The sequence below is a fragment of the Saimiri boliviensis genome, chromosome 1 (genome assembly GCF_048565385.1).
Source record: "Saimiri boliviensis isolate mSaiBol1 chromosome 1, mSaiBol1.pri, whole genome shotgun sequence".
NCBI classification, from domain to species: Eukaryota; Metazoa; Chordata; class Mammalia; order Primates; family Cebidae; genus Saimiri; species Saimiri boliviensis.
The window spans coordinates 283,713,430-283,727,097 of record NC_133449.1 but is presented as its reverse complement, the minus strand read 5'-3'; the positions used below and the strand labels follow the sequence as shown (position 1 = coordinate 283,727,097).

The following is a 13,668-nucleotide window of genomic DNA, read 5'->3' as shown; positions in this document are numbered from 1 at the left end:
TTGAAAGTAATGACCTAAATTAACTAAGGGAACTGACATGTAAATGTTAGTATACATCTAGTTGTTTATAATGTATATACAACAATATATGACTATATATATATATATATATATATATATATATATATATATATATACATGGCAGGGCATAAATATTAGGGAGAAAAATTTGACCTGTTTAATAAGAAAGAAAGAGCAACAAAATATTTTTGAGCAAAGAACAACAGGATACATGCAGTGTTTTAAGGAGTTCAGGCAAAGGACAGCATGGGATCACCTGAGGACAGGAGTACCTGGAAGCAGGGAAATGATCTCAGAGTGTTCCTGACAGCAAATGCACACACTTTGGCAATTCCTGTTTTAGAAAAGCTAAATGTGTCAGTTTTTGAGAACTTATGTATATTTTATAGATCTTGACCTCTTAAATGAATACACTATTGAGTCATTTTATGAAAAATACATTTAACTCCTAGTAAATCTGCTTGTTAAATGTGGGTTTTTATTAATTGTTTCAATGATTTTACTATTTAGTCACTTTTTGTTCATTTTCTTAAAAAATCTTCACTTAAAACTGCTATTGTGTGGAAGCCAAGAGATTTTTCTAGTATCCCATCATAAAAAATGAATAAGCTATCATTAAGCCTTTTCCTAAAAATGATTTGAAACAACAAGATTTAGTATACATTTCAGCAATTGGTAGATTTCATGACATAGTACCCTTAAGCCCAACATCATTAACTCATCTATTTTGCAATGTAGGGAAACTGATTCATATTTATATTGTTGCTGATGCTTCAGAGACATCTCAGACTGCAAAGCCTGTGATTTGTGACACGTGTAGCCTGTGTGTCAGTTGTTACCTTTGTCATTGAGGATCACCTCCTTCTATCACATTAGAAGAACAGGAGGGGTCTTCTCATAGCTGCCCTTGTCATGTCTGGCATGCAGCTCCTCCCAAACACGATGTGGCCTTTCTCTTTGCACCTGCTTCACTGTGAACCCTCACTCACTTCACTGATGTGCACCAACTGGAACTGCTTGGCAAAGACCCTTCAGTTCATGCCATTGCCTGCATTCCAGGCTTGCTGACAGGTACATGTGGGGTGGGCCATTCATCCCTTCATTGCTTGGTGCTTTCATTTGCAATAGTTCTGTTACTGAAAGCTCCAGAAAGTATGCCTCAGATGCTACCTAATGGGACTTAAGGGAAATTTTAAACTAGAAGGGAAAAAGTATGAACTGCACACCAGATATTTGATTCCTAGTGCTCAAAGTACACTCTAGAATGTAAACGTTTTTGTGTTTGAGTGTTCTGGAATGCCCACCCTGCTCCTGTCACTGTGCCTCTTTTTGAGAGAGACTTATTTTTCTTATCTCCATCATTACAGTTTTACTCTTCTTTTGTGAAATGCCCCTCACTGTCCATAGATTCAGCCTCAGGATCCAGCCTTTCACTTACATTTTTCAAGGTCAAGAGTATTTACTTATTCAAGAGTAATGAACGTGGTGACAGCAGGATGGTCTGTGATGGTATTTAGCATACCAAGTACTGTAAGTGGTTCGGGGGTGAATGCTCCAAGTATTATCCCCTTCCCTGTTAATTCACCCATGTAAATTGCAGTTACTCTTCAGATTCCATAATCTTCTCCTTCTCCTTCATTCTCATCTCTCAAGGTCAAATGTTAGTTATCAGAGATTGTATAATCTAGCTCCTCATTGCAAAAATGAAACATTCCTAACTGCTTTTGTGTTGGGGATACTACTTCACATTGAAAGAAATGAATTAAATTAACTAACTGAACTAATATGTAAATGTTAGCCATGCTTGTTGCCAGCCATATTAGTTCACTTAGTTCAACTTTTCCCTGCATTTCTTCTATATTTTGTCCCATCAGATCAGTTTAGACATAGAAACAGATCTGCTGATGACCCACTCACCCTTTAAAATGGCCAGTCTCTTTAGCTGAAGAGAGAATATTGAGAGACCTAGAAATTTGTTCAATTAAATATGGGACCAGGCATGGATTTTCTCATACCTGTAATTTCAGCATTTTGGGATGCTGAGGTGGGAAGATTGTTTGAGCCTGGGAATTCAAGGTGGTAGTGAGCTATGATGATGCCATTGCACTCCAAGTTGGGTGACACAGTGAGATCCCATCCTAAAAAAAACCAAAAAAAAAAAAAAAAATCAAAAATTGAAGATACCTAACCCTTTCTTGTCTGGGAAAAAGGATTGTTTTATTTTCCATGAAATAGAACTTCTACAATAATTTGTTTTGTTTACTGCATATTTTATCCTATTTTACAGTTTATTAATGAGTTTAGAATATATGAAATGACTGAAGGATTGCCATGCGAAGGTTTGGGATGAAAGCATGCAGACAGAAACGTAGGTGTTGCAGGCACATAAATGACTTTAGAATGTTTGAGGCAGGAAAAGGCCAGTGTGACTGGAGTACAACTTCTCCTTATCTTCCAAATAACTTTACTTTAGAAAGCAGAGGATGGAGGGGGTGATCAGGTCTCATATGCAACATTTTGTGTTCCTATTTGGAAAAAGAATTAAGTTCAGAAGGAGGTTTTAGATTTTTCTCTCTTGATCATCAACTATGCTTAAGAGCCATCTTCTATAAGGAAAGATTGGAGAAAGAAGAGAATGATGGTGTTGGAGAGTGATTTAGGACATTCTGCACCTCTTCAGAAAGAAGGAATAAAAGATTCAACTGTTTCACTTGGAAATTTTGACCCGGCTTTCTGACACGTTACTGTGGTTGAGTTTCTGTGGTGCGAATGTTGAAACCTGTTGTTTGCTGATATACTGTTCTTTTCTTTCTGGGAATGCAAGCCTGTAATGTATTTAATGGTTCAGGTAGAACAGCGAGATAAGTTTACCAGTAAAATATTTTGGATAAAGAAGTAGGAGAGAGAGACTGGCATGATTTTAGTGTCAGAAGGCAAACGGTACTGCTGGAGGGCATGTTGTCTCTTGCCAATCACAAAGATTCTCCCAGCTATCAGTCACTGGGATGCCTAGGTTCTGCGAAAACTCAGGAGACCTGCCAAGGATTTTGGCAATGCTGCATGCTCTGTGCTGGAGAATTTTTTTTTTTTTTTTTTTTTTTTTTTTTTTTTTTAAGCAGCATAAAGCTCCACGAAACTATTGTTGAAATGATTAAAATATATGAATATGCTTTTTTAAAGTCTTTAAACCAAACAATGCATTTTCTCCTGCTCTTCTGATGACCAAATTCTTTCTAGTATGGTAATTGGTTTTCAAGTAGTTTTTAACTTAAGAATAGCTATACCTGTGCAGAAGGCTCTAAGTTAAGGTGAACTTTTTCAAATTTTAGGCATGCTGGAGAGGATGATTAAAACAATTTAATTAAAATAATGAAAATAATTGCTAGGCTTTAATTAAGGTCATTAATTTCAATGAGTTTAAGTCATTACTTTCTCTCATACACACACGTATGTGAGTTTTGTTCACTAGAAACTTACTGATATGTTTTATACAATTCTTAAATATGGAATATTTCCACTCTAAAATGTCTTTAACTTTAAAATATTCAAATTTAATTTTTAATTCAACTGAGTATTTAGTTACGAGATAAAATCAGGTCTTTCTCTCTTTGCTGCTTAGTAGATACATGGTATAGTTGCTTTCTCAGTTCACACATAGACTTTGGGCAGTAATCAGTGGAGTGATCAAACATGGAGAACCGTATGCAATTGCCAAGTTTTGAGTGATTGTTCTGTTTAAAGAGAGAATTTAGATATTAACTTGAGAGGCTAAAATAAAACTGGTAACATTGCCAAGAAGGAGAGAATACTGTTAAAGCAGAATGAGATGTCCATTCATTTGTGGATAGATTGTTCATATTGCTCAGAGCTTGGAATACAGGACAAATGACTTCCCACTGAGTGGAGAGAAAGATTATACCTTCTTTCTCCGTTTTTTACAGAGCCATTAATTACACAGTCAAGTGTGACTGTTGTTCTTTACCTTATTCCCATTAATACTGACTTCAAAGTATAACCTTAAAAATTGAAGTCAACGCCTTGTAGCCCTGGATTCTGACAGCCTCAGAACTGTTACCACTTTCTACATAGCAGTGTCAACATTGGGTCCCTATTTCCATCTGCAATTGTGAGATTTTTAAGATGCATTATTACACCTATAATTAGTGTACTTTTAGCCATTATTTTACATATAGAGAAACCGGATGATGTAAAAATATTAAAAAGCTGTAAGTCTAGTACTTGAAAAAGTGACAACCAATATTTTAAAAAGAGGCAATGTTGAACACCTATAACGCACACATATTTTCTTGAAATGTCAAGTTGTTTATTTTTGCATAATTTAAACAAAACTGCCTAAGTTATCTATTATTAAATTCAGTTTTATCCTTTTAGGGGTAAGTTCAGTCATTTCATTTCTGTCCATGAACACTGCCGAAGAAATAAAAGTGGTTTTGATTGTTGGTATAGAAAAATTGAGTCCTCGCTGATAGCAATTGTATCTCCTCACTCAATATCCTCCTTTGACCTTGCCCTCAGGAACATACTACATTATTAGGCCATGAGTCAACCCTCAATACATATTTTGGATTAGTGTGCAATCTGAAAAATAAAAGCGATCTATCTATCTATCTATCTATCTATCTATCTATCTATCTACCTATCTATCTACCTATCTAGCTAATATATCAAATCATCTACCATCTATTTTTATTTCTCTGTCCTCATTTTAATTTTGCCTAGCACCCTATTTTTTGCATTTTAATTAATTTTTTTTTTTTTTTTTTTTTTGAGACAGAGTTTTGCTCTTGTTACCCAGGCTGGAGTGCAATGGCGTGATCTCGGCTCACCGCAACCTCCACCTCCTGGGCTCAGGCAATTCTCCTGCCTCAGCCTCCTAAGTAGCTGGGATTACAGGCACGCGCCACCAGCTAGTTTTTTGTATTTTTAGTAGAGACGGGGTTTCACGATGTTGACCAGGATGGTCTCGATCTCTTGACCTCGTGATCCACCCGCCTCGGCCTCCCAAAGTGCTGGGATTACAGGCTTGAGCCACCGCGCCCGGCCTTAATTAATTGTTAAATTGAAGTTTTTAGTTAGAATATATACAGTGGTATTTTAATAAAGTGTTACACTTGTATTTAAAAAACAAACAAACTGTAAGTGTTTAATTCTTTGTTGAGGATGAAAATCAAAAAGATCCTAATAAGATTTTATTCAGAACCTTATTTCTAATAAGCATTTTGGTTTTGGCTATTGTTTTAAAATTTGGGAATGTTTTTACTGTCTTTTTAAAAAATTTACACATACAATTTATTAAAAGCAATAATTTTCTTTAAGACATTAACATCTCTTTGTATGTATCTGTTTTTTATTTTTATTTCAGTAGGTTTTTGGGGAACAGGTGGTATTTGATTACATGAATAAATTATTTAGTGGCGATTTCTGAGATTTTGGTGTACCCACATCTGAGCAGTGTGCACTGTACCCAGTGTGTAGTCTTTTATCCCTCTCCTCATTTCCACTCTTTCCCCTGAGTCCTCAAAGTCCATTGTGTCATTCTTATGCCTTTGCATCCCCGTAGCTCAGCTCTCACTTATGAGTGAGAACATACAATGTTTGGGTTTCCATTCCTGAGTTGCTTCACTTAAAATGATGGTCTCCGATTCCATCCAGGTTGCTGTGAATGTCGTTATTTCATTCCTTTTCATGGTTGGGTAGTATTCCATGGTGTGTGTGTGTATGTGTGTGTGTGTGTGTGTACATATACATATAAAATGTGGTATATATATATATATATGTAAAATACCATATTTTATATGGCATACCATATATGTACCATAGATGGTATGTGTATATGCACATATATGCACATATGTGCATATATGTACATATGTATATGTATATATGCATATGTGCACGTATATGTACATGTGTGTATATATGTACATATATGTGCCATATATGGTATGTGTATATATGTACATGTGCCATATATGTACCATATGTGGTATGTGTATATATGTATATGTGTGTGTGTGTGTGTGTGTGTGTGTGTGTGTGTGTGTTTCTTTATTCACTCGTTAGTCGATGGGCATTTGGGCTGGGCTGATTCCATATTTTTGCAATTACAAATCGTGCTGGTATAAACATGTGTGTGCAAGTGTTTTTTTTCATATAATGACTTCTTTCCTCTGGGTAGATACCAAGTAGTGGGATTACTGGATTAAATGGTATTATATCTACTTTTAGTTCTTTAAGGAATCTCCACACCATTTTCCATAGTAGTTGTACTGGTTTCCATTCCCACCAACAGCGTAAGAGTGTTCCTTTTTTATCACATTGATGCCAATATCTATTTTTTTTTTATTATGGCCATTCTTGTAGGAGAGAGGTGGTGTCGCATAGGAGTGAAATGTTATCACATTGTGGTTTTGAATTGTAAATTCATCTGATTCTGGACTTTTTTGTTGTTGGCAATTTTCTTTACAGGTATTGATCCACTTACGACCTATGCAACTTACGACCATTCGACTTTACGACCACAATCTCTAGCCACGACTTCTCTGCATCTGACAGCGCGAACGTTGCACAGCTGGGTGTACGGCAGTGCAGACCAGCTTCCGGCAGCACTACTATCTCTGCGTGCACCATTTCAACTGTTATCCCAGACTCGGTACAGCAATGTGTGTTTTGTGTCTTAGATATTTTTCATCAAACCCCTCCCAATATGTCTACCAAGAGGAAATTGTCTGTCTACGCCTCAGCCTGCCAAGAAGGAAAGAAAAGCCATCGATCTCCACACGAAAATGAAGGTAATTAAGCAGTACGAAGGAGGAAAGAAAGTGAATGTGATCACACATGATACGAAGTTATCACACTCGACTGTGTTGATGATTTTGAAAGATAAAGAAAGAATTCCTGAAGCTGTGAAAGGTTCTGCACCCATGTGATCAACAGTTATAACAAAGCAATGAAGCGGGCCCATCCACAAAATGGAGAAATTGCTGCCTCAGATGACGACATCAACAATCCACAGCCAAGCACCAGTGGCCAATAAAATGTTTCATACATGTTTATATATTTTGATATGTTTTGCAATTGGGAAAATGTTTCCTATGTTATTTTTTCAGCTGTATTTTGCATTTTTGTATGCACCTGTATTTTGTAATTTTGTATGTTTTGCAAATATTAAACCAGTTGTACTGGTAATGCAGTGTTTTACTTAAACCTGACGAATGTAAAAGTAAGAAACAAAATGGTGTAGAGATGATACAAATGGCATAAAACGAACAAAGAAAATTATGATATATAACAATAATTTATTGAAAGAAAATTATGATAAAATATGACTTAAAGATTTTAACAACATCATTTCACAGTACTGTAGTGTACATATAGCCTACTCAACTTATGACCAAATCGTCTTATGACCGGTCTGTCGGAACCAATCGTGGCCATAAGTCGAACACTAGCTGTATTACCAGTTAAGTCTCACTATTGTTACTGGTCTGTTCATAGTTTATATTTCTTCCTGGTTTAAACCAGGAGGTTGTATTTTTCCAGGAACATACACATCTCCTCTAGGTTTTCTAGTTTATGCCCATAAAGATATGCATAGTAGCTTTGAACGATCTTTTGTGTTACTATATCATTTGTAATATCTCCATTTTGTTTCTAATTGAGCTTATTTAGATCTTCTCTCTTCATTTCTTGCTTGATCTTGCTAACAATCTACAATTTCATCTTTTAAAAAAACTGGCTTTTTGTTTCATTCCTCTTTTGTGAGGGGGCTTCAATTTCACTTAGTTTTCCTAGATCTTGGTTATTTCTTTTTTTTTTCTGCTGGGTTTGGGTTTGGTTTGATCTTGTTTCTCTGGTTCCTTGAGGTATGAGTTTAGGTTTTCTATTTGTGCTTTTTCAGACTTTTTGATGTAGGCATTTAATGCTATGAACTTTCCTCTTAGCACCACCTTTGCTGCATCCCAGAGGTTTTGATAGGTTGTGTCACTATTATCATTCAGTTCAAGGATTTTTAAATTTCCATTGAGAACCCAGAAAATTTGAAACAGGTCTCAGTTAATTTAGAAAGTATATTTTGCCAAAGTTGAGGATGTGGCCATGACATGGCCTCAGGAAGGCCTGAAAACATGTGAGCAAGGTAGTAGGGCACAGCTTGGTTTTACACATTTAGGGAGACAGGAAACATCAATCGATATATGTAAGAAGTACATTGGTTCAGTCTGGAAAGGCAGGACAACTTGAAGCAAAGGCAGGGAGACTCTAAGCTGCGATGGTGCTTCTAGGTCACAGATAGGTGATACAAAAAAGGTTACATTTATTTGAGTTTCTGATTAGCCTTTCCAAAGGAGGCAAATCAAATATGCATCTAAGTGAGCAGAGGTGTGACTTTGAACAAGGGAGACAGGTTTGTCCTAAGCAATTTCTAGCTTGAGTTTTCCTTAGTGATTTTGGGCCCAAGATATTTTCCTTTCACACCATTTTGATTTCATTGTTGAGCCAATAATCATTGAGGAGCAGCTTATTTTATTTCCATGTATTTGCATGGTTTTGAGGGTTCCTTTGGGAGTTGATTTCAAATTTTATTCCATTGTATTCTGAGAGAGTACTTGATATCATTTCCATTTTCTTAAATTTGTTGAGATTTGTTTTGTGGTCTATCATATGATCTATCTTGGAGAATGTTCTATGTGTTGATGAATAGAGTGTATATTTCTGAATAGAATGTATATTCTGCATAGAATTTAGGGTAGAATGTTCTGTAAATATCTGTTAAGTCCATTTGTTCTAGGGTATAGTTTTTAAGTCTATTGTTTCTTTGCTAATTTTCTTTCTTGATGACCTGCTCAGTGCTGTCAGTGGAGTATTTTTTTTAAAGTCTGTTACTATTATTGTGTTGCTGTCTATCTTATTTCTTGGGTCTAGTAGGGTCTAGTAGGAATTGTCTTATAAATTTGGGAGATACGGATTTAGGTGTATATATATTTAGGATTGTGATATTTTCCAGCTGGACTAGTTCTTTCATTATTATGTAATGTTTCTCTTTGTCTTTTTCTTAACTGCTGTTGCTTTAATGCTTGTTTGGTCTGATAAAAGAATAGCTACTCATGCTTACTTTTGGATGGTGAGTATGTGTCAGGTGAGTCTGTTGAAGACAGCAGATCCTTTGAGTTCTTATCCATTCTGCCATTCTGTGTCTTTTATTTTTTTATTTTTTATTTTTATTTATATTTATTTATTTATTTATTTATTTTGAGACAGAGTCTATTGCCCAGGCTGGAGTGCAATGGTACAATCCCAGCTCACTGCAACCTCTGTCTCCTAGGTTCAAGTAATTCTTCTGCCTCAGTCTCCCAAGTAGCTGGGAGTATAGGTGTGCACCACTGCATATGGCTCATTTTTCACCCTGTTGACCAGGCTGGTCTCGAACTCCTGACCTCAGGTGATCCTCCCACCTGGGCCTCTCAAAGTGCTGGGATAACAGGTGTGAGCCACCATGCCTGGCCCATTCTGTATCTTTTAAGTGGAGTATTTAGGCCATTTGCATTAAACGTTAGTGTTGAGATGTGAGGTACTATTCCATTCATCATGCTATTTGTTGCCTGAATACCTTGTATGGTTCTTTTTGTTTTCATTGTTTTATTTATAGGTTCTGTCAGTTTATACTTTAAGGAGATTCTATTTTGGTGTATTTGAGGGTTTGTTTCATGATTTAGAGCTCCCTTTAGTGGTTCTTGTGGTGCTGGCTTGGAGTGGCAAATTCTCTCTGCATTTGTTTGTCTGAAAAATATTGTATATTTCCCTCATTTCTGAAGTTTACTTTTGCTGGATACAAAATTCTTGGCTAATAATCGTTTTGTATAGGAGGCTAAGGATGAAATTACAATACCTTCTGGCTTGTAGGTTTTCTGCTGGGAAATGTGCTGCTAATCTGATAGGTTTTCCTTCCCTTCACAGGTTACTTGATGCTTTTGCCTCCCTGCTCCTGAGATTCTTCCCTTCATCTTGAGTTTAGATAATCTTATGACTATATGCCTAGGCAATGACGTTTTGGCAATGAATTTCCCCAGTGTTCTTTGAGTTTCTTATATTTGAATGTCTAGATCTCTAACAAGGCCCAGGAAGTTTTTCTCAATTTTTTCCTCAAATATGTTTTCCAGTCTTTTAGATTTCTCTTCTTCCTTGAGAACACCAATTACAATTATTCTTATGTTTGGGCATTTAACATAATCCCAAACTTCTTGGAGACTTTGTTCATTTTTTAAAAATTCCTTTCCTTTGTCTTTGTTGTATTGGTTTAATTCAAAAGCCTTCTCATTGATGTCTTAAGTTCTTTCTTTTATTTGTTTGATTCTATTGCTGAGACTTTCTAGTGCATTTTGCATTTTTCTAAGTGTGTTTTTGATTTTCAGGAGTTGTGATTATTTTTCATTTATGCTTTCTATTTCACTGGAGATTTTTCCATTGATATCTTGTATTTTTTTTTTCTCTAAGTTGGATTTCGCCTTTCTTTAGAGCCTCCTTGATTGGCTTAATACTTGTCCTTCTGATTTTTTTTTCTATCTATTCAGAGATTTCATCTTTGTTTGGGTCCATTACTGGTGGAGCTAATGTGACCTTTTCAGGGTGTTAAAGAACCTTGCTTTTTCATATTACCAGAATTGCTTTTCTGGTTCCTTCTCATTTGGGTAGACTATGGGTCAGAGGGAAGATCTGGGATTCAAGGCCTGCTGTTCAGATTCTTTTGTTTCACAAGGTGCTCCCTTGACGTGGTGTTTTTCCCTTTCCCCTATGAATGGGACTCCTGACTGCATTGATTGTTATTTCTCTTCTGTATCTAGCCACCTAGTGGAGCTACCAGGCTCCAGGATGGTACTGCAGGGTGTCTTCAGACATTCTTGTGATATGATCCATCTGCAGGTCTTTCAGCCATGAATACTAGTGCCTGTTCCTGTGGAAGTTGCAGGGGAGTGAAGTATACTCTGTGAAGATCCTTGGTGGTATTTTTGTTAAGTGCACTGGTTTTGTATTTGATGACCTCCAGCTAAGAAGTAGTACTTTTACCAGCACATCAACTGTGGTAATATAGGGAACATTAGGTGGTAGGCAGGGACATAAAGCTCCCAAGATATTATGTCCTTTGTCTTCAGCTACCAGCCTGGGTAGGGAAAAAATCATCAGATTGGGGCAGGGTTAGGCACTTCTGCGCTCATACTCGTTTTGGGCAGAACTTGATGTGGCTGCTGTGGGGTATAGAGGTGTGGTTTCCAGGCCAATGGAGTAATGTTCCCAGGGGGATTATGGCCAGCTCTGCTGCAACACACAGATAACCAGAGAAGTGGGGGAAAGCCAGCAGCCACAAGCCTCGTCCAGCTCCCATGCAGCTCACAGCCCAAAAAGCCAGTCTCACTCTCACCGCACCCCTCCAGCAGCACCAAGTTTATTTTCAGGCAGCTAGTGAGCAGGGCTGAGAACTTGCTTTAGGCTACTGGCATCTCAACTGAGAAAAAAAGCTTGCTGTCCCATGGATCTTGCAACAGCAATCCACCTCTTTCAGAGTCTGTGGATTCTCTGGGCTTATCTGGTGTATTTCTACGGTAGTTCTTGGAGCAAAAGTTCATGATATGCATCTCCACACACTGCTCTGTTCCTCTGAGTGGGAGCTGCAAGTTAGTCCTGCCTCCTATCCACCCCTTTTCCTCTAATTGACACTCCTAGTTTTTGAGGTAGAATTTTATTCTCATAACGTGAATAAAGGCATTATGTTATGGTATGAATGTTTGTGACCCCTAAATCCATATGTTCAAATCCGAACACCCAATGTGATGGTATCAGAAGATGAAGGCCTTTTGGGAAGTGATTACCTTATCATAAATGTATTAGTTCCTTATAAAAATAGGCCAAAGAAAACTCATTTATTCCTTCCAAAAACTCATTTATTCCTTCCACCAGGTGAAGACACAGAACAAGAGAGACTGTCCTTACTAGACACTGGACCTGCAGATGCTTTGATCTTGGATTTCCCAGCCTCCAGAACTGTGAGAGATAAATTATGCATTTTTTAAATGGCCCAAACAGACTTAGACACATTCCTAGAGCATTATTCTTAATATATGTAAGGTGAAGTAGTTAAGGAATGAACTATTTTCTTTTAACAGGTAATTTGCTTGATATAGTCCTAATACAATGAATGCCATATGTAATTGGAAGTCCAATAAATTACTCTGAAATAATTTTACCTGCTATAGGAAATACGCTTTCCCTTTACTATTTGAAGGTTTTTGAGTAGGGAAATATCAACTTTTTATAATAATGAAGATTTGGAACTACGTCCAGCATAACACTTGTTGGGAGATAATTCTTCAATTCTGCACATCTTGTGAGCAGAGTCACCAAAAATCTTTGTTTTGGGCTTTTTTTTTTTTTTTTTTTCATGGATGTTGGCACAGCAAGCAACACTGGAAGGTTGAGGTAATATCTCCTCCTAAGCTTGGGGGCCATTTAGCTGGGAAGCAAAACCAGTGCATGCACAGCATCGTCTTGGGTGCCTCTCTGTCACCCCTCTGAGACTTAGAGAGCAAGAGGAACCAATAAAACCATGAGGCTCTTGCTTCCTGCTGTGCTATGAGTAATAAAGGCCTTTGTTCCTGTCCCAGGAGCCTTGTGTCTTTGGTCAGCCTCCATGAAACTGTGGCATGCACACTTGTTACGTCGCACATAAGGTCAAATCTCAGGCCTTTCAAAATTCTTGACAAACTTTTGATGGGTTAAGCAGAACCATGCAAGTTGACATTTGCCAAGGAAAAAGGAAGTTGAAGGGGCCTATGACAAAGTTGCCTTAATCCCCTTTGTAATTAAATACCCTATATACTTGTTTTTTGGTGTGTTTCTTGTTTTTAAAATGGCCAAGAAAATTTGTTCAAGGAGTGCTAGGTAAATAAAAAAAAAGAGAGTGTTTGGATAAGGTATAGAAGAAGGCATTGCTAAGGTGCAGCCAGCTCCCAAGTGTGCAGCTCCAGCCATCAGATAGAATGGCAAAAATGTATGATTCCTAGTGGAAAGAAACAGGCTTTTGCTCAGTAAATACCTCATTCATAATTTATTCTCCTCAGTCCCCTTTTTAAATGGAGCATAAATATAGGTTTTATTAGTGATTTATTTTTACATAGCAGCCAACAATGTGTTTGATATATTTTTTCTGTAAAACCAAGCGGTGATTTTTTAATTTGTTTCTTCTTTCAAATTTGGCTTAATTATCCCTCAATAACTCCTCTTTCTTGAACTTTATTCCACCTTTTATTCATCGCCAAGGTAGAAAAAACTTAGAGTTTTAAAGACAACTTGTCAGTTTGACATATCAGATAAAGCAGCTAGTCAACCTATACCTTTTATGTTTCCTTGTGTGACTAAAAAGTCACAGTCACTCATTCTCTCTTTTTTTTTTTTTGAGACGGAGTTTCGCTCTTGTTACCCAGGCTGGAGTGCAATGGCACAGTCTCGGCTCACCACAACCTCCGCCTCCTGGGCTCAGGCAATTCTCCTGCCTCAGCCTCCTAAGTAGCTGGGATTACAGGCATGTGCCACCACGCCCAGCTAGTTTTTGTATTTTTAGTAGAGATGGGGTTTCAC

General features: G+C 37.2%; 1 long non-coding RNA gene across 1 annotated transcript in view; it reads left to right on the top strand.

Annotated features, from left to right (window-relative positions):
- Positions 1–13,668, top strand: part of LOC141581472 (uncharacterized) — a 162,956-nt gene that overhangs the window by 83,119 nt on the left and 66,169 nt on the right. Inside the window, exon 3 of the long non-coding RNA XR_012514126.1 lies at positions 6,511–12,077. This is a non-coding gene — a long non-coding RNA (uncharacterized LOC141581472). The remainder of the gene's footprint in view (positions 1–6,510; positions 12,078–13,668) is intronic.